This window comes from Pseudonaja textilis, chromosome 3 (assembly GCF_049901715.1).
Source record: "Pseudonaja textilis isolate UNSWEBS1 chromosome 3, rPseTex1.2, whole genome shotgun sequence".
NCBI classification, from domain to species: domain Eukaryota; kingdom Metazoa; phylum Chordata; class Lepidosauria; order Squamata; family Elapidae; genus Pseudonaja; species Pseudonaja textilis.
In genome coordinates, this window is record NC_141992.1 from 191,099,848 (window position 1) to 191,124,048 (window position 24,201).

At 43.7% G+C, this 24,201-nt stretch overlaps 1 protein-coding gene across 2 annotated transcripts in view; it reads right to left on the reverse strand.

The window, feature by feature from the left end:
* Nucleotides 1–16,928, reverse strand: part of ST3GAL1 (ST3 beta-galactoside alpha-2,3-sialyltransferase 1) — a 90,461-nt gene extending 73,533 nt beyond the window's left edge. Inside the window, exon 1 of one of the 2 annotated variants that reach the window (XM_026703682.2) lies at nt 16,736–16,928. The gene's annotated coding sequence lies outside the window, so the exon portion shown is untranslated. Of the gene's footprint in view, nt 1–15,787; nt 15,927–16,735 lie in introns of those variants that run through there. The other variant, XM_087931733.1, reaches the window with a different exon arrangement.
* Nucleotides 16,929–24,201: the final 7,273 nt, after the last annotated feature.

Here is a 24,201-nt window from a genome sequence, read left to right on the forward strand (position 1 = left end):
TTTGTTGTAGACTATGATAACACTGTTTATTTGGCTAACAGTATTCATTCTAGATTTGGTTGCAGTATTCATTCTAGGTTGTTTTGACTATTTTAGGCACACCAGCAAATCATTTCCCTGCTAGAACAAAAGAATTCAAAAGCTTTACGCTGCTAAGGTGAAGTGCACTTTATTTAAGATTAAATACCACCTCTCTCTGAGGTTTTCAGTAGTGGAAGCCACTGTTTCTTTTCAAAAATGCTGCAATTTCTAAGTTAATGTGATAGTTCTTTCTTTAAGAAGCTTTTGTTTATTTTTATACCCATGTGACCAAGTCTCTGAAACAAAAACAAAGTTTAGTTTGTAGAAAAGCACCATAATTCTGAATGTTCTTCTTTTAGCTTTAATAGAAGAGTGAACACTAATATTTAGGTGATGTTAAAAGTTGTCTTATGTAGAATTCATTGGAATAAAAAGGCCCTAAATTTTCTTTTTCTCTAAACAGGAAGCTTCTCTTAAAAATATTTATTTTAATTAAAACACAGTGAATTCATCACTTTGATGTTTTGCATATACAGCAGTAATTTCATCGGTCCAACCCAAGATTACAATTGAACTGAATTTTCTACTGAAAACATATCATTCCGCCAAAACTTAAGAGTTTGCCTTTGCTCTGAGGAGAAATACATTGTGATTGCTCTATGAATGCAGAATCGGAAATCAAGAATATTGTGAGTTTATAATTTTTCTTTCAAATAATGGAAATGTCTAAAAATGTTATGTTGAGGAAATCCGCAATCTTGGATCAGAAGCTGTGATGGCATAGGTGTAATGATGTCAAAGTTGAGAAGAAATATATAAAAATCCACTGGTGATTCTTCTTGTATAAGAATACTGCATTCTAACCACTGCACCAGGAGAATGCAGTATTACAGGCTAACTCTGCCCACTGCTAGGAGTTCGATCCTGACTGGCTCAAGGTTGACTCAGACTTCCATCCTTGTGAGGATAGTAAAAAGAGGACACAGGTTGTTGGGGGCATATGCTAATTCTGTAAACTACTTAGAGAGGGCTATAAAGCACTTGTGGAGTGGTATATAACTCCCATTGCTATTGATATATCACCAATGATCAAACTTTAAACTGTAGCATTGGTACCTAAGATAAATTTCCACTAGGATTTTTTAGAACAAGCCCTTCGGAGCTAATCCTCAGTAAGCAACATAACATTGTGCCAAACTCTCAAAAAACATTGCAAAAGTATTATTACTATTACTATCATTAGTGCTAGTAGTGAGTGGGATTTGCTAGCATTAATGATGTTGCCTAGTTTGGGTAATGAACCATTGTGCCTAATTATCAAAAACACTATAAAAATATTAAAAATGTGGCTATACATCGGTATGCATCAAACATTAGGATAAACGAAGTATTCCAATTCTTGAAAAGGACTCTAAAACAGAATGAAAAGGGAAATGGATGATCTACAATATTCTTGAATCCCAGAAAGTTCATAATTTGGTTGAAAAAATATACACAGGTTTGTCACTTTAAAAAATGAGACATTTTGTACAAAAAACAAAAACAAAATAAAAATCATTTTGTGTAAAACAATTATTATTTCCTAATTGGAGACAGGGACCTATGTTACATTAATAGTAAGCATTCCTATTGTAGAATTACAACATTTGAAAAAATTGATCGATCGATCTATCCATCCATCCATCCATCCATCCATCCATCTTATACAGCTGTCCATCTCACCAAAAATCACTCTGGGTGATGTGCAATAAAACTAAAACCAATAAAAAAAACATAAAACCAGAATAACTTTTAATTCTAATAAAAACATCAAAAATCTTTAAAAAAAAACCCACACAAATGAGGAAATAACAGATGAAGAGATAATTATTTATTTTATTTTATTTATTCAGGGAAATTATATTGTTGCCTATTCACATATGGTGATTAAAGGCGGCTTACAGAATAATATTTTTCTTTATCTAATTTATATTAAAATGGAAATGAAACCACACTCCCAATGACAAACATCCCCAGATGGATATATTTCTACACTAACTTTATTAAGTAATAATAAGTAATAAAGTTAAGTAATAACTTTATTAGGTAACTTAAGGCTAGACTTAAATTTCCTGAGCGGTATGTGATTCAAATACCTTGAGTAGAGTCTCTAAACCCCTTTTGAAAATTGCTGCCAATTTGTAACTGTTTTAATGTGACATAAGGTAAAAATATGAAATGTACAGCAAATTATCATCTTGATACCACTTGATCAAATCTAAAATAACATTTAAATATAATCAAATTTGGCTTTTATCCTACCCCACCTGTTTGTTAATCTCACTTTCCTACATTTCTGGGATGCACCCAAATTTGAGTGCTTGTTGGAAGCCAAAATATTTCTTTCTTTTTTCTTTTTTACTATGTGCCAAAGCTTCATAGATTTATCTGTCATGTTCTTAGAAGGAATAAGAAATGATCCATTTTAGCATCAGCTGTTGAAGCTCCAACCTTCAGCTTTTGGCAACTTCTGTTTTCCACACTTTCTCGTTTAATGTTACTCATTCCACACACTAAGTCCATATATTTTCCCATGGTTGAATTTTTAGCATGGGTGCATGAAATAAAAGTGAGAAAATACCAAGAGAGGTCAGCAAAAGGACATGCTGTATCTAGAACAGGGTGTGTCAAACTTGATTTAATTAGGGACGCATCAGGGTTGTGTTTGACCTTGGGTGGGCATGTCCAGCATGATGTCATTTGTGTCGGGGACACCTGTGGTAGCCCAAGCACTCTGCCAGTGAAAATGGTTTCCCGAGCTCTGTTTTCAGCCGCGACGGCCTCCTGCAACCCTTGTGCCAGTGAAAACGGAGCTTGGGAGGACTCTATGCAGCCCTTGGGCCATTGCTTTTCTTTCCAGGGTCTACCCACAGGCCTGATCTGGCTCTCGGGCCTTGAGTTTGACACCCCTGATCTAGACTATATACAGAACACACAAGGATCAGAAATAGATGCTGTTTGGAGGCAGTGTCCAAACTCAGGGAAATGCAGCTACATGAAATGTTACTACTCTGGTCTAATCCACAACAGAAATGCTGCGATTTATTAAATCTCAGAGAAAGGGTGGGGGGATTCTTAAGAGTCTGGGTGTCAGTCAGGAGATTCAGACAGTTCAAATGAGTATAAAAATTTATTGCAAGCTTAAGCTCTCTACAAGAATCTGGCCAACTAATGATCAAGGGAAATGAGCGGGAGATAAGAGGGGCATTCAGGATGGGCTGGACTTAGATCTCTTGTGGACACAAAGAGACTTGAAACTTATGACATGTTTGACCCCTCCCTTAGGCTCAGGCTGGTCATTTCCTACACTGGGTGAATCAGTCAATGGTGTTTTTGCTTTAATGCAATTTATCTCATTTGTTTGTTTTGGGCATAGGTTTGATTAGGCCTTAGACAAGACTGCTCCCACAGGCAAATACAGGATTACTCAATTTACAATCTTGGCAACTTTGAGATGAAGGAATTTAGGAATTAAAGGGAGTGGCTGGCCCCAAGGTCACCCAGTTGGCCTTCATGCCTAAAACAGGAGTAGAGTTCATGGTATCTTGGTTTTGTAGTCCAGCACCTTCACCATTACACCACACTGGATCTCTTATATGTTGGAAGTTATATTAAATTGACTTTGAGTTGCTGAAATAAATCTGTTCTCTCTCTTTCCTTTTTATCTATAAATATTCCATTTTAAAAACTCCATGCGTTTATATATTCATTCATTCATCCACCAAGAAAAATTTGGGATGAGACCCTTGACAATTCGATTTCCATTGGAATTCTATTTCTATTTTCCACTTTCCTTCCTCCATAAGTGCATGCCAGAAGTCAAACATCCGTTTAAGAAAGTAATTCTCAGGCAGAGCGGGTAGAAGAAAAGCTTAGCCAAAACAATGACACATTTTTCAGCTTTTCAAAAATTTATAATTAAATACTTTCACCCTGTAAAATATTAAACTGGAAGGAGAACTACATCACTGCATATACTTCCAGCAAGAATGGAATATGCATGAGTCATTCAAATGTTTTTTAGTCTGGAAGTACTTTTTTCAAAATGTTTCATATCACATAAAACTTCTGTGTAGTTCAGGTAAAATAAAGGGGGAAAATTAATTTTCTAAGGACATTTTTCTTAGAGTGGAATTACTGCCCCAGATTTTGCTTGGGGCAGTAGTGAACAGCATTCATTGTCAAATTCTAGCAGGTAAGAGGCAAACTTTAAAAGATATAAAGAATAGCTAATACAGTTAGTCCTCAATTTATGACTACAATCGTGCCCTATTGCTAAGCGAGACAGTTGTTAAATGAATATTGCCCCATTTTACAACTTTTCCAGCCACACTTGATAAGTGAATCACAGCAGTTGTTAAGTTAGTAACACATTTGCTCAGTGGATCTGGCCTCCCATTGACTTTGCTTTGTCGCAAGGTCGCAAAAGGGGATTGTGTGATCCCAGAAAGCGGCAACCGTCACAAAGATGCATCAGTTGCCAAGCACCTGAATTTTGATCAGATGACCCGCCATAGTCAAAAGTGTGAGAAAGAATTGCAAGCCACTTTTTTTCAGTGCCGTTGCGACTTCGAACGGTCGCTAAGCAAACAGTTGTTAAGCTGAGGACTAGCTGCATTTTGGAACGCTGGCTAAGAATGGTCAAATCTTGAGGAAGCATTGAGGATGGTGTTCTTGGCGCTGACAGGGAAATGGCTGAACACCGCCTTTTCCTCAAGGCCATTTGCGTTCTTGGAGGATGAGCCCTACCAAGACAATGGCCAGATCAGAAGGATTTCAAATGGTTGAGAAAACAACGTGAAAAAATGTTTCTAGTCTCTCCCAGTTCACACACAGATAGAAAAGCAAAGGACATTCAGACAGGGGTGAGCTTCAAAATTTTAGCAAAGGGTTCTCTGCCTGGTGGCTGGGTGGGCATGGCCATGGTGGGCGTGGACTTCCTGCACAATGGCGGTGGTGGGGGCGTTTTTGTCTTCCCCGGGCTCCAGAGGTTTTCCTTGAGTCTCCAGAGGCTCTCTGGAAGCCAGAAACGGGCCCATTTCCGGCCTTCCAGAACTTCTGGGAGGCCCATTTTTCACCCTCCCCGAGCTTCCATACACACCCTGCACTTTCCTGCATCCAAATAGGCCACGTGGGGACTCCTGGGAGGAGACGGATGGGGGCCCCAGCCAGGAGTGGGATTTGGAGTTCTCCAAATTGCACAGAATCTTAGCTAGGGGCTCTCCTGAATCCCTGCGAATACCCAGCAGCCCACCCCTGCACTCAGACCTGCAAACTTCTGATACTGTAGAGCAGTGGCCCCCAACTTTTTTGTGCTGTGGCCCGGCACGGCATCACAAAATCATCCATGCCTGGTACCGGCATCAGCACGCATGGCAAGGCGAGCTGAGCGACCAGCCAGCCAGCTAGCTGTCCCCCGCTTCTCCCTGCCACCTTCAACTCCTCCTTTGTACCTGTGTCGACGGCTTCGCGACGGTCACTCGGCTCACCTTGCCATGCGTGCTGAAAGAATCCTCGTGCCTTACTTTTGTTCAAAGCCGCCCCCCCCCCCATGAAACTAAGGCGCGAGGATTCTTTCAGTACCCAAACGCCACTTTCTACCCGGAAAAGCTCACCGGAAGCACTTTTTCATCAAAACAAGATGGCGATGCCCAGCAAACCGGCGGCCCGGTAGAAATTGTTCCCTGGACCAGTACCAGTCCGGGGACCGGTGGTTGGGGACCCCTGCTGTAGAGGTTTCAACATAAGGAATCCTGATCTATGTGGCATTGGTTTCATAAACTAGCCTAGCTTGAAGAAACATCTGGTGATCTTCCTTCACCATGTATATGGAGATTCTCAATCATCCAGGTATTGGTTGTCCCAAATGTGCTTGCTTTTTTTTTTTTTTTCAAAAAGGCAACTGGAGTCTTTCTTCTTTGAGAACATTTTGCTTCCCATCAAAGAAGCTTCTTCAATTCTACTTAACTGGTGAGGAATGGAAGGATTTGCAAAGAATATACATAATCTCCAGTTAGTTAGAACTGAAGAAGTTTCTTGGATGAGAAGTGAGACTTTTCAAAGGAAAAAAACAAGAAAATCTGGAAAATAAAGCACTTTGGGGGTTTTCTTCAGTATGTTTCAGGAGTCACAATATGCCAAAATCATTTCCTTTTCTTTAGAACTATGTTAAAAGTGAATAAGAATAGAGTAAGAATAAAATATGATGGTGTGTATTTCAATATACATCTCTGAATGCTCTGAATTTAATTTAATGGGGAAAGGGGTGAAGGAGAACTCAGACTTCATAAAAAACCTCAAACCTTGCTCTGGAATGTAAAGTGAAATTGAATGTTTAGCTCTTGAAAGCAGAGAGAGGAAAAAAGTTTGATTGCATAATTCTACAATAACCTTCAAGACCTGGAAGCAGAGTTTTCTAGAAAGGGATTATTTTAATCTCTTTTTAAAGCCAACCTCATGATTTTTGGGGTTGTGGGAGCAGGCCTATGGGATAATTGGAAACTTCAGGATTTTTTTTTCCATGCAAGAAATTTCTAAGCTCTCTCCCTCCCGCTCCTTGCTAGCTTCTAAATGCCAGTCACAACCTGAAGGAAGCACTCAATTCTTTGGATAGGGAATCCACTTAACATGATTACAATCAACTTCAGCTCTTTGTTTCTTTTTTGTCCAGAAACTCTCAAGTATCTCTGCTCAGATTCTACATTTCAAAATCTAAGTTCCAGGCACAGAAGACTTATTTTTAATCGTGGATTATCTCACACTGATCCATAGTTTTATCAACATCTCAACCCAACTTTCTTCTGCATTAATGGATGCTAGATGTTTGAATCCTCCCACCCCTCACCCATTTTTTTACCCTTATCAAAGGTTTTCCAGCCATACAAATGTCAAGACAACACCTCTAAACCTCTAAACAAAACTCATCCGCTGGTCTTTTCTTGGATGCTGTCATGACAATCTATTTCCATTTCAGTTCCAGGCCTCACTCCAAAACAACGTTACACATAGAAGTGAGATCAATTAAAACAGATGTTAAGCCTGTTGCCTATTGTTTCTATGCTGTGCATTCCAAGGATGCCAATAGAAGACTTCCCTCTCATTGGAAAATAGCTGTACATTCATATAATAAGCAGATTGTGGATCTGCAATGTATTTTATTCATACTTTACATGGTTGAAGTTACCAAAACTGTGCCATAGAAACCTTTGTGACTATTTCTCTGGCTCTTCTAAGATCTATACTCAATCTGGCTATTCCTTGAGTTGTCTTAAGAAGGCTATGTCAGTACAGCTGTAATTTGGGGGAAAGGCTATCCCTTCCCTTATGGCAATCAGAGAATTCCAGGTATGTCTAGTAATGAAGAAGGTTGGGAATCTCTATAAGTACTGAGGCAGTAATTGCAATAGAAGATAGTATTTCTAGCTTAGGGTCAAACTGTGGATCCTTGATGGTCTCTGAGCTTGGGTGTTCTCTTGCAGTCATTTCATTACCATTTCCGAGTTTATCAATGAAAGGTTTGCAAGGAAACAACCTAGCTCAGAGAATTCCAAGGAACCCAGTAATTGTATTATGCCAAGATCAGAACAGCTTTTATTGGGGTCCTCCATAATGTTTAGAAGTCTGGAAAGGGGTGAAGAGAGGAGAAAGTTGAAGAAACATCGCTTTAGATCAGGGGTCACCAACCTTTTGGACCTCAAGGATCACCAAACTCATAATTTTAAATCCCGCGGATCACTAATACGAATCTTGACTGATGGTGGCTTGCTGACATTGGTGGGAAAGTCGGTCCCATATTCCAGAACTGCAGTAGTCACAGGACTGGCCCTTAGGTCATCCCAGAGCAGCTGCTCCTCTACCCGGGTGCACCGGCCTACCATGGACTGGAGGAGCTACTCCGGGATGACCAAAGAGCCAGTCCTGTGACTACTGCAGCTCTGGAATATGGGACCGACTTTCCCACCAACATCAGCAAGCCACCCCAAGGCACATTTCCCTCCCCTGCTGTTGGTCTTACCTTCCAGTTCCAGCTCGTGTGGCTCTACTCAAGGTAAGGTTTGTGTTTTGTGAAGGGTGGGGGCCAGTGGGTGGGCAGGCCATGTGGGTGGTGCAGCCTGGATTAATTGCTTTGTGGGGGTGTGTGTGCTTTGGGGGGGACATTTCTCTGCAGACCACCAAAATTTTCTCACTGGTTGGTGACCACTGCTTTAGACCAACTGCTTGGCACTGGAAGAGGCTTCAACTCTTTATCCATACTCTGCAGTTTTATCCATAATGAGCTGCTTAAATCTTCAGTTTGGTCTCTTTTACTTGATCCGAGTTGACTGATTTGAGTTCCCAGGGGAAAGAATGGGAAAGATTTGAAGTCCTTATCTGGATTCTAATTAAAGCATATTTTTTTCATGAAAGAAAGATGGGGCGATGCCTACCTGAGAAACTAAGCGGTTTTCCAAGTGATTTCAACCTGTCAGGTCTTGACTAAAGACCAACCAAAGCCATAGCTTTAAGCCTCCAGCAATCCAGTCAGGGTGTTGTACTTAATTCCTTGGGCTTTAGACGCTGTGAAGTCAAGTAGAGTTCATTCTTTCCCAGCCTCTTTCCCACAGAAGATGGTGAAATTAATGGGACAGGCATCAAATTAAGTGAGATCAGATCTTAGTGCTCAAGGTATGAAGATTTTTTTGGGAAAGGAAAAGAACAAAGGGAGGCTCAGCCAATCTCAATGTACACGTTATATTCTGACAATAAAGGTAATAACAGGGAAGCCTTTCCTACTATCATAACCTAAAACCAAAGATACAGCACTGGGCTCCTGCGACACTCTATATTAAATTTACAGAATACTGTGGCTATCAGGATTCCGGCAGTTACCCCCAATTAGATCATGAGTCTCAAGCCAAACTTCCAAAACTTCAAAGGATTTATTGGGAGTTAACATGTCCGACACTGCCTGGGTGTAGCCGACTCTGAGGCACATCATTCATTGTCACCCTTGATCCTGGTTTTCCCCCCACCCCCTGGGTGTATCATAATTCATATTCTCCAATGAGGCACATCCATAGTCAAGAGTCATCAATCATGTTCTCCAGTTAGATTTTTGCACAGCAGAAACTTCAGTCACCTAGTTACTATCTCTGAAAAACTATGTATGGAATGCACTTTCGATTTCCAAGCTGCTGCACTGCTCTTTCATACCCCTTTCCCCCCATCCCTTTCTGTTGGCAACTCTAAAACGACCATAGAAATATTTTATGAGTTGACAGTGGCAACATAATCCATAATATTACTACTTGATGTCATCCATACAAGAAGAAGAGAAACAATTACTGGTCTCCTACAACCACAACCCCCCACTTTTTAGCCTAACCTAACCCATTATAAAAACTCAGAAACTTTGTTTCATGAAATTGATGAAACTGTTACATTTTCTGCTGTTCAATCTTCAGAGGGAGATCTTTAATGAACTGCATAGATGACTTACTGTGGTGGTGGATTCACTTTCTATGAATCTATGAATCTATGAATATTGGTAGCAGGAAGCTAAGAATCTGAAGCATTGAAACCCAAGTGGTCTCAATGACTCTGGAAAGAGTGCTTATGACCAGATAATTGCAAGGGATATAAATTCTTCCATCCGCCACCATTCAGTCAGAACTGAAGAAGCTTCTTGGATGAGAAGTGAAATACATTCAAGGAAAGTCTGTAGAGATTCTCAGTCATCCAGGCCATGGTTGTCCCAAAGATGCTTTTTCTCAGGTGACCCTGAGGACACAGATACGTGTTTCAACGACCCTCTAAAAGGATGCAAATGACCAGCTATCTGCAAGGAATATCAATCCTTCCATTCCCCATTATCCTGACAGAGCTGAAGAAGCTTCTTGGATGAAAAGCAAAACATCTTCAAAAGAAAAAACAAGAAAAGTCCAGTTGCCTCTTGAAAAGGTTGTCCTTTGGGACAACCATGACCTGGATGACTGAGAATCTCTGTAGACATTTAAATGAAACACTGAAATCCAACCCCTTACTTTCTATGAAACTAGGAATATCAGCAGTAAGAAGCTGCGAACCTAAAACGCTGAAATTCATATGCCTCTTCTTCTCTCACTGTGTTTTTGTTCTGTGCCCTCATCGTAGGGAACAAGAAACAAAGAACCAGGACTGTAGCAAAACAGAATGAAACATGCATGCAACATTTCAAAAAGGAAGGAAGGAAGGAAGGCAGGCAGGCAGGCAGGCAGGCAGGCAAACAGTTTATGAGGATTACGTTTGCATCTCTGATGGTTTTATGATAATTAAGTAACATGACAGGAGACTGGAAAGCCCAAATGTATTGAAAGAATTGTCCAGCATGTGTTCCTAGCAGGATAGCAGTGAACTTAGCTGTCAAATGCTTGAGTCAGGCACTATTCCAGCCTCCTGTTAAAAGGTAGAGCTGCCAATCTATACCGTGCTCACCAGCAAGGGAATCCTGTGGTGACAAACCGCTCTGCCAATTCTTTGTGACAGGAAAGAGATGCTGATCGGCCATATAGAGAACCTGAGAGGCCCCTTTATTAATTTATCAGCAACTCCAAATGCGGAGAAGACCATCTGTTCAGAGAGGGACCAGAGCCCAATCTGTCAGCAATTTCTAATCTTAATTGCTGAATTAGATGAGTCTAAACTGGAGCAAATTGGTTACTGTCATACATGTGTACAACTGTCTGTTGAAACCTGGCATCCTCTATTTCTTGTTTTGAAAGTTGTTCGATCCAAAATATTCTTGAAATGTGTGCACAACTAGACACGTACAAAAAATTTTCTTAAAAAGAGTAACCAAAAACTAACCTTAATTCATGATAGTATTGTGGAATGTATTTTAATCCACCAATAAATGCTATTTACCGGTCAGCATATTCTAATTAAAAGTTTGCATCCTATATGAAACTTGGAATTTCACACCACACTGCTATAATTTAAAGCAGAAAGAGGTTTTTCCTAACTAGAGCCCTATATATAGACTATGCCAGAAAAATCATTATCTATACTCAAGAGACATGCAAAGGGATTGTAACATAGAGAAGAATTTTCAACCTAGATCTGTTCAGATAAGTTGGATTTAAATTCCTTGAGTCTCTGCTAGCATGGCTATTGCCAATTCTTTCAGTGGAATATGAAAAGTTGTTATTATAATTACACTAAGAAGATAATGCTAGTGGCTGGAACACAGAGATAATCAAACATCTTGCCAGGAAACCATCAAGACCTAGAACTAAGGAGAAAGTTCTTGACAGTTAGAACAGTTAATCATGGGTTGCCTGTAGAAATTATGGGCCCTCCAACATAGGAGGTTTTTAAGAAAAGATTGGACAGCCATTTGCCTGAAATTGGTATAGGGTCTCCCACTTGTGCAGGGGGTTGAATTAGAAGACCACTGGGGTCCCTTCCAATTCTGTTATTCTATTAAGACAGTGTGGGTTATTCCGACCGCTCATCTCCATGTTATTCTTATTAGAGCTTAGATTGATAGATTAGATCAGTTTTTCTCAACTTTGGCAACTTTAAGAAGTGTGGACGTCAACTCCCAGAATTCTGGAATATCTCCCAGCTTGCTGTTTGGGAAATTATAGGAGTTTGTCCACATCTCTTTAAAGTTGCCAAGATTGAGCAACACTGAGTTAGACTAAGAAAGTAAACTCTTCATCCAAAATAGTCAGTGAAAACAGAGATCTATGGAATGATCCCAACTTTTCTTTGCAACAACGAATTCTTCAACACAGAGATAAAAGAGCCAGCTTAGGAAACATGCGCCAATGCTCAATATACAGTACAAAACCCTGTTATTAATTTTTTAAAATCTTTTCCATGATTAATGCATTCTTTTCTTTGTAATATATAATAGATAGTAGACAGTCCAATAAACTAGCTGTTGGGCTCTGGAGAATAAAAAAAAACTAATCTTCTACTTTAAATGTACTTCTCTTGCAGGGTCATCACGGAGATGACCAATCTAACTTCCATGCTTACAGATATATAGATATTTCTCTCTGATCGTTGCAACGCATCTTGAAAGGTGTATATTTAATAATAATTAAAAAACCCTACTGGGCTAAGAATAACGTTCTCTTTTGCTTGTTTGTTTAATTTGGGTGCTGAACCGGTTCACACAATAAATGGCACCATGTTTTTAACACAAGAGTTGAGTATCCCATGTGTACACTAAGGGAAAAGGATCCAAACTTAGCATTCTACATGAAGGCAGACTACTGTGTATCTTTCATTGGCCTACTTAGAGGAAAAGCTGCTGTAGACTTTTTGAGTGGCAATTTCTCACTTGCAAGTCAGTGCTTGTAGAGTTTGAGAGCCTCTGGAGGGAGTTACCCTCTTCCCTTCGGAACAGCTTTTGAATTTCTTTTTCCTTTTTTACGGAAAAAAAAGACTGTAGTTAAAAAAACACTGTTGCATATTTATACAATGTATAGATATGAAACTTTTGTTGTCGTTGGCTTTGGTTCAAGAGCTTCCAAGTAGGAAGTCACTCTCAGAAAGCTAACTGTCATAGGTGATACTTTGTACTTTTTTTTCTCATTTCCTCTCAACACTCATATCTGATCAGGGCAAAATGCGAAAGAACAAAAAAAGCAGCTACTTAGCAAAAGTTAGAGAGTTCTATTTCCCTTTTGCTCTTGACTAAACTGATACACATACCAGATGTTTTATAGTCAAACCTCATGCTAAACATTGGCTCGATTTCTTAGTGCATGAAACCAGGGTTATCCGGTTTAAGGTACAATTTGCCGAACCAGCATAATGCACTGAACGAGCCCTGTTGTTCTTTAATACACACTTCGACCCAGTTAACTAGGAAGCAAGAATAACCAAGCCTAGAAAAATTGACTTATGACCACAATTGAGCCCAAATTTCTTTTGCTAAGCAAGGCAGTTTTCAAATTTTGCCTCATTTTACAACCTTTCTTGCCACAGTTGTTCAGTGAATCATTGCAGTTGTGAAGTTGGTAACACAGCTGTTAAGTGAAACTGACTTCCCCATTGATTTGGCATGTCAGAAGGTCACGAAAAGCGATCACACGACTCCAGGATGCTGCAACTAGCATAAATACGTGAGAGTTGCCAAAAGCATCCAAGTTCTGATCATCCTGCAACAGTTGTGTGAAAAATAGCCATGACATTTTTTTTTTGCTCAGTGCTATTGTAACTTGGAACGGTCACTAAACGAATATTGTAAGTTGAAGACTAACTGTGTTGTGCAACAGAGGTGGTATTCAGCAGGTTCTGACCAGTTCTGGAGAACCGATAGCGCAAATGTTGAGTAGTTTGGAGAACCGGCAAATACCACCTCTGACTGGCCCTGCCAACCCCATCTATTCTCTGCCTCCCGAGTAACAGCTGATCGGCTGGGTCTTCTTTTGTTGCCCTGAACAGGAGAACAGAGCTGGAAAGTAGGTTAGTGGGGTGGGGAGGGAATGGGATTTTGCACTATCCTTCCCCTGCCACACCCACCAAGCCACGCCCACCAAGCCACGCCCACAGAACCAGTAGTAAAAAAATTTAAATCCCACTACCTGCTTCTGAGTAGATGCATGGTGGAGACATCCCTGTTCTGGAAGTATTGGGATCACAAAGCCCACAAGTGTCGGACTGGGGGGGGGGGGCTTTGAGGTGCACATTCTGAGTTTAGTAAACTATTCCTGGATGCCAAGTCGGAAAAAAGAACAACCACAAATACTCTGCATTTTACTTGCTATAATTAAAACCTTCATGCAACCACTGCCTTTCCGCACAGCTTCCAAGGCTGCTTGCAAATATAACCCCACTTTTTTAAAAAAAAGTTCAAATATGCTTTTTAAAGGCCAACATCCTTTAATCCATGGTGCTCTCAGCTGGGGTGAGGTGAGCTAAAGGTAACAAAAACTGAGTCCAAAAATTTACGTTGCTAAGTGTGACAATGGTTAATTTCTGCCACCTTTCTTGCCACCTTGTTAAGCAAATCACTGAACTGTTAAGTTGGTCACATGGTTGTTAAAGGGAATCCGGTTTCCACCATCAGGTGGTCACACAAAGGGGGAATCACACCACCCCGGGACAACATTGCCACCGTCATAAATACGAGTCAGTTGCCAAGTGTCCGGACTTTGGATCAGGTGACCCATAGGGATACTTAACAGAGTTGGACAGGACCTTGTAAGGTCATCTAAGTCCAGGGATCGCCAACCTTTTGGAACTCAGGGACCACCAAACTCATAATTTTAAATCCCGCGGACCAGAGACCCTGGGAAAATCGCAAAAAAAAAGTCTGCAGAAAAATTCCCCACCCCATTTTCCTACTGATCGACCATTCTTTATTCTTTATTTGGGATCGCAGGATACCGTCTCCAGCTCTGCTCTCTGGAGGAGAGACTTTTGGATTCATGCAAGGAAAGCAGCAGAAGTCTTTCTTTCACTCTTCCAAATTCCACCAGAAATGAGTCTTGTTGTGCTGGCGCAGCCTCTTGGAGCAGGAGGCCTTGCAGGGTCCCAAAGACTAATTTCTGGCAGGGTTCAGGGGAAGGAAAGAAAGACTTCTGCTGCTTTCCTTGCGTGCTACCAAAAGCAGAAGAAGAAAGAAGCGGAAAGAAGCAGCCAGGTGGCCAGGCCAGGCTCATGGGGCGAGTGGGGCAAGTCCCCCCCTCCGCCCTTTCCCCCTTCCCCTCACTACCTCATGTTGTTCGCAATGCAAGTGACACAAACCTTGTGTTCCCGTGCAGCCTGGATTAATTGCTTTGGGGGGTGTTTTGGGGGTGACATTTCTCTGCGGACCACCAAAATTTTATTGCAGACCAGCAGTGGTCCCCGGCCCACTGGTTGGCAACCACTGGTCTAGTCCAACCCCCACAAGCAGGAGACCCACACTATTTGTGACAGATGGCAGTCCAATCTCTTCGTGAAAGCTTCCAGTGACGAAGCTCCCACAACTTCAGCAAAAAGGTCATAAGTCGCTTTCCTTCCCCCCCAAAGCACCGTTGTAACTTTGGTCACTAAACAAACTGGTGGTAAGTTCGAGGACTACCCCGGTACTGATCTACCAAGCCATTTTTATCCTCAATTCAAAGGGTGACCCACAGGGATGCTTAACAAAATAACAGAGTTGGAAGGGACCTTGTAGGTCATCTAGTCCAACCCCCCCAACCCCAAGCAGGAGACAGGGCCTACAACCATTTGTGACAGATGTCAGTCCAGTCTCTTCTTGAAAGCTTCCAGCTAGGAACTTCTGCAAAATGGTCATAAATCGCTTTCCTTCCCCACCACCCCACCTCCCCAGAGCCGTTGTAACTTCGGTCACTAAACGAACTGGTGGTAAGTTCGAGGACTACCCGGTATTGTTCTATGGAGCCATTTTTATCCTCAATTTGAAGGGCAGCAGGAGATTCGACCGGCTGACCGTCGGAATGCCGGCTCCGCCCGCGGAGTCTCCGGAGACCCAAACGAGGGAGCGGCAAGGGGTTTAAAAACAGGCGGCGGCGCACGTGGCGAGGCTCCGTTTCTTAAGGGAAAAAGGCGGCGGGGGTGGGTGGGGGGCGCCTTCTTTCCTTTTTCCTTTTCGGCGACCCCGGAGCGCCTCTCCTCCCGCCGCTCCCTTTCGCTCTGGCAAAGCCCCACCAGCCCGGTTCGTAACCCGGGAGAGCTGCCACCCACCCACCCACCCACCCCGTAACTCAGTCGAAGCCCTCTCGCGACACAAACACACACTCACAAAACTACGAACACACACAGTTCGGTCTCTCATCAGGCTGCGGCTGAGGAAACGCGCCGCTTCCTGAGGCCAGGCGGGGACCCGAAAAAGGCGCGGGTAAAGTAAAAGTCACGGCCAGCAGTTCTCCTCAGGTCGGGCCGAATGGCCTCCTCACGTTCAGCGGGGACTCCGGCCGCTAATAAAAGCACAAGAGAGCCGGGTCCGCGCTTCCCTCCCGCCCCCTTCAGGCTGCTTTTTTTCCCCCCTCACGGCGCCTTCTTTTTTTTTGCCTCGGCTGTGCTTCACATATCCCGGCCCGAAAGTTGGACCCTTCTTCTTCTTCTTCTTGGCCCGCCCCGCCCGCCTTCTCCACCTCCCCGCCTCGAGCCCGGAGGCGCCTCGAACTGCCTCCACACGTTCAAAGCGGGGAGCCCCAAACTCGCGCTCGTTTTCCCTCCCGCAAGGCAGGCGTTTCCCTCCTCCGCCCCGAGGCTGCAGTTCCCACGACGCCGCCTTTCCTCGGCTGACTCCCCGAAGCGCCCGTTCGGCTGCCCGCCGCTGCGGAGCCCTAGACCCTTTCCACACACACACCCCGGCACCGTTCCCACGTTCGAGTGGAGAGACACGCGGGTCAGAGAGAGAGAGAGAGAGAGGTGGGGGGGCTTCCCTAAACCCGGGCGTTCCTTATCTGCCCCGCCGCGGAGTCTCCTTCGCTCGACCCGTCTCTCTCTCTCTCTCTCTCCCCCACAGAGCCGCGTCTCTTCTCCGCCCCTGAGGGAAACCCGGCTGGGAAAGGGCAGCCCGGCTGAGGCGGCGCAACAATCGGCCGCCTCTCCCGCGGTCGCGCCCCCTCACCCTTCAGCCCGGTTCTTTCCCGAGCGGCGAAGCTCCTTGCCGAGAAGCGGAGCTCCGCGGCGCCTAACGCCGCCGAACAAGCAGGCGGGCAGGCAGGCAGTTCCGCTCACTCACCGCGTCCGCCTCCAGGCAGCTCGCCCGCCTCTGCCTTTGCTTTTCCGAAGTGGCCGCCACCGCCGCCACCGCCGCTCGCGACTCCAAGCCAGCCGCGGGGCCTCCTTTTTTGGCTCCGGGCGGCGCCGACACAGCCCCTTCACCGCCGACACAGCCACCGCCTCCTCCTCCTCCCCGCGAGCCCTGCCTGCCTGCCTGCCTGCCCTAATATAGCTCTCCCTCCCAGACAAAGCCACGTGGATGCGAGCGAGCAAAGCGAGCGCAAAACTGGCTCTCGGAGGGGCGCAGCGGGAGGCTGCCTTCTGCCTTCGCGCCCGGGGATCGGAAAAAGGGGTTCTCGGGCCGAGTTGGCGGACTGGGATAACGCGCGCGGGCGTGTGGGTGTGTTTGTGTGGGTGAGCGTGTATCTGCAACAAGGGGCGGGGGGGCAAGGGAAGCAATTGCGCCGCGGAGTCAACCGGCCCTTAGAAGCGGAGCGCTGCGAGCCCGCCGAACGCGCGCTGTGTCCGGCTCCACACCGAGGCCCGGATCCGTTTGTGGTTGTGGGAATCCGGCGGGTTATATAGAAATCAGGTCCGGCCCCCCCCGCACCTTCCCACCATCCCGCTTCTGGGTTTCTTTTGTTCAAACCTCTCCCGTTTCAAGTGGAGACGTCGCGCCTGCTCGGTCGACCCCGAGGATCGTGTGAAAGCGCCAAAGAGATCTGTACGCTAAACGTTCATCTTTATTCGGGAGTCAGAGGTCTGGGGGATGCCGGCGAGGCGGGGAGAGGAGCGGACGGGGAGGATTTAAAGTTCCCCTTCGGAGCTGCTTGTTGCTGCGTCGGAAAGAAACGCGGGGAGAAAAAAAAAAATCCTCTCGGACCAAAAGCGTTCCAGACCACAAGAGGGGGGCCTTTCGTTGGTGAAAAGCTGGTTGGCCTCGGCGGAAGAAAACCGATTGTCCCGAACAATTCAGCCCCACCAAAAAACGTTTAACCTCCCCTCCCTTCCTCCTTCCCTCCCTCTCTCTTCCCCTTCCTGCCTGTGTGTCGTTTTCTCTTTCTCTTTTCTCTCTCATTCTTTTTCTCCTCCCTGCCGTTCTGTCTCTCTTTTTCTCATTCTCTCTCCCTCCCTTTCTATCTTTTTGCGTTTCTCTTTTCTATCTTTCATTCTCTCCTCTTTCTCTTCCCCCTTTCTATCTTTCTGTGACTCTTTTTCTTTCTTTTTCTTTTCCCCTTCCCCGCTCTCTTTGTCTCTCTCTTTTCCCTCTTTCTCTTTCTGTCTCTTTCTCTCTCCCCCCTCTCTCTTTCCCTCTCTCCTTACATCTCCTTCTCTCCGTGTGTGTGTGTGTGTGTGTGTGTGTGTGTGTGTGTGTGTGTGTGTGACACACACAGAGAGAGAGATTGGGGGGTGGGGAAGCAGATTCCAAGGTGGACAACAAGTTCTTTGGTGACTTGGTCGCTTTCAACGACGCAGAGTCCTCGTTCCTTCCTGAACGTGCTTGTCCGCTTGTACCCGACTAAGTAACACCACCGGTGCTAATGAAACGTCGGTTGGCGAACAACCACGTTTAGAGAGCACTAAGGACACCACGCCGTTCAATCCTTAGCTGCACTTTTTGTCTCCTATGGAAACTGTTCGCCGTCCCTGTCCACCCTCCGTGCTTGAATCTGGCTTCTCCGCGCCTCGGAGATCGCAGTTTAGGAGATCTAGCGGTGAAAAACTTAAAGCTAAATTACAACCGGTCTCCAAACAGGTATCCAAAGCAATGAGCAATGACGTTTGACCACCGTGACTCACAAGCCTGTTGAATGAGCCCAATCTCACTGCCGGCTTCTGCTCTCTGGAAAACCAGGTCTGGGTCTCTGCAAAACCCACGCAAATGGGTTCCCTTTTAAACAACATTTACGAAGTTTAAAACGGCTTTTAAAGCGCCGCGATTGACGGGAGCAAAAGCGTAGTTAGCTCTTGCGCGCTGGAGGGTGGCGGGAGTGAGGGGGCTGTTAGAAGAGCGCAGCCGAGCCGGAGGGAAGAAAAAGAGGCGCTGCAAAAGAGGAGAAATCTGTCTAGCGATGCGGTGGGAGAACTTTTGTTTTCTGGAGAATGTTTTACCCTTGCAGGACTCTGCTTCGGTTACAAGATCTGAGAGAGTCCAAGCGATGTGTTCTCCTCGCCGCCATCTAACCTTGTGGTTTTGCATTTACTTCTTCAGTCCTCTCTTTGGAGGGGAGGTGGGGAATTTGACATGGGTGGGAAAATAGGTGGTGTAACCCCAGAATGCCTTTTGATTGGAAGCTCAAGGAATCTTCAATCTGGAAACACCCCAGTGTGCTTTCTGTGCCAGGAGTGAACCATCTCTTTATGGCTGGGGGCCATATTGTCCTTTTTAGAATAGAATAGAATTCTTTATTGGGCAAGTGTGATTGGACACACAAGGAATTTGTCTTGGTGCAAATACTCTCAGTACACATTAAAAAAAAGATACATTCGTCAAGAATAGTAAGGTGCAACACTTAATAATAGTCATAGGGTACAATCAGCAATCAAATCATACTAGGAAACAGTCAATATAAATCGTAAAGATACAAGGGACAAAGTTATAGGCATACCGTCCCAAGTGGGAGGGGATGGATGATAAGGAGTGATGAGAAGATTAACCGTAATAGTAGTGCAGACTTTGTAAATAGTTGAACAGTATTGAGGGAATTATATTATTTGAGGGAATTACTATTACAGAGTGATGGCATTTGGGAAAAAACTGTCCTTGTGTTTAGTTGTTCTGGTGTGCAGTGCTCAATAGCCTTGTTTTGAGGGAAGGAGTTGAAACAGTTTATGCCCGGGATGTGAGGGGTCTGTAAATATTTTCACAGCCCTCTTTTTGACTGGTGAAGTATATAGGTCCTCAGTAGAAGGCAGGTTGGTAGTAATAGTTTTTTCTGCAGTCTTAATTATCCTCTGAAGTCTGTGTCTGTTGGGTTGCAGAACCAAACCAGACAGTTATAGAGATACAGATGATATTGTCCCTTTTTCATCCAGCTATTAAAAGAAACAATCCATGAAGCTGGAATTTGCATATTTTACAAACTGGCTCATTCCTATTTCTCTCTTTCTCTCTCTGCTTAATATGCTTATTCTCTTTAAAATAAATAAATAAATAAATGGGAAATGGTGCTGAAATAATTAAGTGGTTTGCCTGTAAACTTTGAGGACACAGTCCTGGGAGATTTTAAGACAGCCGAAATAGAGAACATGTGACACCTGCAATCTATAGGGGGCTGACCCCCTTTTCCATGCAAAAGGTAAGGGCTAGGCCTAACTTTTGGATTGTACAGGTAGTCCTCGACTTACAACCATTCATTCACTGACTGTTCCAAGTTATAACAGCACTTGAAAAAAAGTGACTAATGTCCATTTTTCACATTTAAGACCATTGCAGCAACATCCCCATGGCAACTGGCATGTATTTATGATGGTTGCAGTGTCCCTGGGTCATGTGATCTATTTTTGCAAACTTCTGACAAAGCAAAGTCAACAGGGAAGCCAGTTAGGGTTAGAGTTAGGGTTAGGGTTAAGCTTAGGGTTGGGTTGGGTTAGGGATAGGGATAGGGTTGAGGTTAGGGTTGGGTTAAGGTTAGGGTTGGGTTAGGGTTGAGAGGGTTAGGGTTACGGTTGGGTTATGGTTAGGATTGGGTTAGGATTGGGTTAGGGTTAGGATTAGGGTTAGGGTTGAGATGGTTGGGTTTGGATTAGGGTTGGGTTAGGGTTAGGGTTGGATTAGGATTGGGTTAGGGTTAGGGTTACGGTTGAGAGGGTTGGGTTAGGATTAGGATTAGGATTGGGTTAAGGTTAGGGTTAGGGTTGGGTTAGGGTTAGGGTTGGGTTAGAGTTAGGGTTGAGAGGGTTGGGTTAGGATTAGGGTTGGGTTAGGGTTAGGGTTAGGATGACCTTAAACCTGGCTACCTAATTGACCCAACTGAACTTGAGGACCTACAAGGTCCCTTCCAACTCTGTCAATCTGTTAATTCCTGATGGATCTATAAATCAACCAACAATCTCAAGAGATGAAGCTCTTTACAGTGACTACCAGTTGAGCAAGAGTTAAGCTACTCAGAAATTAGTCTATTTGAAACTAACCTTTCCATATTGTATGGATTCCCCTTGTTTGGGCACACCCTAAGTATATCTGGGTTTCCCTTAGAGCAGCATATTTGCAACGATGTGTGAAATACAGAGACTGAGCCAACAAGGCTGGGCATGCAAATATGAAAAAGCTTAAAGGTCCTTCCAGACAAAGCTGGAAGGCTCAGAAACTAGAGGAAAGTTTCAGCCTTTTTATGAACACTACCAGTCCCGTAGAACTGGGTGAATTAGCAATAGCACTTAGGCTTCACCATGCTTTGCAGCCCTCTCTAAGTGGTTTATAGAGTCAACCGATTGCCCCCACCAATCTGAGTCCTCATTTCACCAACCTCGGAAGGAGGGAAGGCTGAGTCAACCTCAATCCGGTCAGGATCGAACTCCTGTCAGCAGGCAGAGTTTGCCTGCAAAATTGCATTCTGTACACTATGCCACCCTAGCTCCAGAATTGCAGTTCTGTACATCAACCTCCTCCTTTTTGGGTAAAATAACCAACCACTAATAATGAGTGTTTTTGGAGACATTCAAAGCACACTTTAGGCCAGTGATTGCCAACCAGTGGGCTGGGGACCACTGGTGGTCCACGAGAAAATTTTGGTGGTTGGCAGAGAAATGTCAATCCCCAAAGCACACCCCCCCCAAAGCAATTAATTCAAGCTGCGCAGGAACACAAGGCTGCACCGCCCACATGGCTCACGGGAACATAAGGCTTGCATCCCTTGCATTGCAAACAACATGAGGCAGTGAGGAGAGGGCGGGGAGGGGGGAACTTGCCCCACTCGCCCCATGCGCCCCATGTGCCTGGCCTGGCCACTGCACGGCTTCTTTCCACTTCTTTCTTCTGCTTTTGGCTGCACGCAAGGCAAAAAAGTATTTCTTTCTCTCCCTCAAACTCCACCAGAAATGAGTCTTTGGGACCCTACAAGGCCTCCTGCTCCAAGAGGTTGCGCCGACATGACAAGTCTCACAAAGACTCATTTCTGGCAGAGTTTGGGGGAGAGAAAGAAAGACTTCTGCTGCTTTCCTTGCATGAAGCCAAAAGTCAGTCAGTCTGTCTCAGTCTCAGTCTCAGCCTCAGTCTCTCTCTCTCTCTCTCTCTCTCTCTCCCCCTGAGAGAGAGAGAGCTGGAGCTGGAGACAGTATCCTGCAATCCCAAATTCAGAATGATTGATCAGTAGGAAAACGGGGTGGAGAATTTTCCTACACTTTTTAAAGGATTTTCCCAGGGTCTCTGGTCCGCGGGATTTAAAATTATGAGTTTGGTGGTCCCTGAAGTCCAAAAGATTGGTGACCTCAGCTTTAGGCATTTCTGTAGCCATGAACATAGTAGAAGCTTGTGACCAAATGATCACTTTTTTCCTGCATGACCCGTTAGAGAGTGAACTTTTATTGGAGAGCTGTTTTTCTCTGCATAGGTAGTCCTCAACTTACAACCATTTATTCAGCAATCCATTTGAATAGCATTGATAAAAGTGACTTACAACCAGTCCTCACAACCAGAATCTTCACAGCATCCCCCCCAAAATAGCCTGATCAGAATTTGGTAGATTGGCAACCAGCTTGTATTTGTAAGGATTTCAGCATTCCAGGGGTTATGGGATCACCATCTGGGACCTTTCGCAAGGCTTCTTGCAAAGCAAAACAGATTAACAGATTTAATAGATGAACAGAGTTGGAAAGGTCATCTAGTCCAACCCTTGTAGGTCATCTAGTCCAACCCTCCGCCCAAGCAGGAGACCCTACACCATTTCTGACAAATGGCAGTCCAATCCCTTCTTGAAAATCTCAAGCAATGGCGCTCCTACAACTTCCAAAGGCAACTTCTGTTCCATTGGTTGATTGTTCTCACTGTCAGGAAATTTCTTCTTATTTCCAGGTTGAATCTCTCATTGTTCAAATAGTCAACAGGGGAAACTGGACTCATTTAATGGCTGCATGACTCGCTTAACAACCACAGTGACTCATTTAACCATTGTGGCAAAAAAAATGCTAAAATTGGCTGTTTAACAACCGCCTTGCTTAGCAAAAACAAATTCTGGTGCTAATTCTGGTTGTAAATTGAGCACTAGCCCCATTGCTAATATTGCTACTTGGGAGAAAATGAAATGGGACTTTCTAGAATAGAATTTTTTATTGGTCAAGTGTGAGTGGACACACAAGGAATTTGTCTTGGTGCAAATGCTCTCAGTGTACATAAAAGAAAAGATCCATTCATCAAGAGTCAAGAATCATCAGGTACAACACTTTATGATGGTCATAGGGTACAATAAGCAATCAAATCATACCAGGAAACACTCAAGGAAAATAACAAGGACACAAACGACAAAGTTACAGTCATACAGTCACAAGTGGGAGGGGTGGATGATAAGGAGTGATGAGAAGATTAATAGTTAATAGTAGTGCAGACTTTATAAATAGTTGGACAGTTGTCGACTAACTGATTGCAATGGCACTTTGAAACTTTTTTATTTTAAGAGGATTCCCATCTACAGAAAAAAACAATTCAGGAAAAGAAATGTTCCACTTAGCTAATTTGTTTTTTGTTTGTTTGTTTATAGTTCTATAGTTTCCCAAGCAACTGATTTTGTTTGCTTTCCTGCTTGTGTGTGGTCTAATAAGTATTTTAAGCTCAATTATCCCTTTAACTGACTGCCATTTTCAATTGCTTCTCCGATTTTATTGTGGCTCTATTTCCCCCTTGTATTAATTATCTTTTATTTTACATTGTATTGTTAGCCACTTTACTTTTTCATATTTTTAATGAGGAATACTCAATAGGAATAAATAAACAACCAGCAGTATGAATAACTATCCTGCATTATGAACCTAAAGGCCTACCAGAAATGTAGGTCATCAACTACAGTTATTTCATTTATTAAAGCATTTAAATAGCATAAACTTCTTTCTTTTTTAAAAAGAAAGCTCTGGGTGTTTGCCGGTGATTCTCTTTTTCAAAGGCAAGAGAATCACCGGCAAACACCCAGAGCTTTCTTTTTAAAAAGAAAGAAGTTTATGCTATTTAAATGCTTTAATAAATGAAAAACTGTAACTGTAAATATGTTTTTTTTTTCCAAACATTAGAAAAGAAGATCAAGTTCAGTTTACTTTCAGATACTGAAAGTAAAATATTGATGAAAAAGGTCTGATATAGCTGTAAATCTTTACCATCTCAATATTTACAGACCCCTCACATCCAGGACATAAACTGTTTCAACTCCTTCCCTCAAAACAATGCAACCAGAACAACAATGCACACCGGAACAACTAGACACAAGAACATTTTTTTCCTGAACGCCATCACTCTGTTAAACAAATAATTCCCTCAACACTGTCCAACTATTTACAAAG